Genomic DNA, 816 nt, shown 5'->3' on the forward strand with positions numbered 1-816 from the left:
TTTACCCTCTCTCTTTGGATTTCATTCTTTTGATTTCATTCTTCTGAGAATCACAAGGCACCTTCACCCTAGTTACACCTGTTAACCCCTTAGTCTATTGCTTCATTTTCCCTCCCCAGCTTTCCTTCTAAAATATATATTTTTGGAGAGGTGTCAATTTTTCTCGAGATATTAAAAATTTTTTCATATCCAATTACAGGAATAATATACTACAGAATTTTTAAAAAAGCATTAGTTGACTTCAGAAATGAGTTTGTACTAAATGTACTAGGAATTGGCTGTGGAATTAAATCAGCGTTTCACAAGTATCTATTTAAACCCATATTGTTGACATTACAGTGAAAGCAGTGAGACTTGTCAGCAGATGATTAAGTTTTATGGTTGATGTTCACACTTTTGTAGCTTGGGACCAATATCAAATTTCTGGAATAAACATCCTTTCTTTCCACCCTCCCTGCATTATTAAACCAGGGTCTGTTAGGGTTAAGTGTGCCCCCAGGATAAAGGTGTATCACAATCTTTCTTTTGTCGTTTTCAATCTGCGGCTAGAAGTGTTTAAATTGTTGGTATATGTGTGTATATATATACATATATATATACACCACAAGGAAAAGTTTCGTACTTTCTCGGCATTTTTTCATTCCCTATGACTAGTTAGTGGCATTATTTCTGGGTGACTGGAGCCCGCTTTACAAGCGGCTGGAGGAGGTGTGCACATCCCTAGATTACTGGCTTTCCACTGATTAGTCTTTGGGGAAAACTGCGCTGCACCATTCCCACGGAAATTAACCACCACTCCACTTTGGACGGGCTTGA

Source organism: Echinops telfairi, unplaced genomic scaffold (genome assembly GCF_000313985.2).
Source record: "Echinops telfairi isolate 266 unplaced genomic scaffold, ASM31398v2 ScPeMD7_7406;HRSCAF=8444, whole genome shotgun sequence".
Taxonomy (NCBI): Eukaryota; Metazoa; Chordata; class Mammalia; order Afrosoricida; family Tenrecidae; genus Echinops; species Echinops telfairi.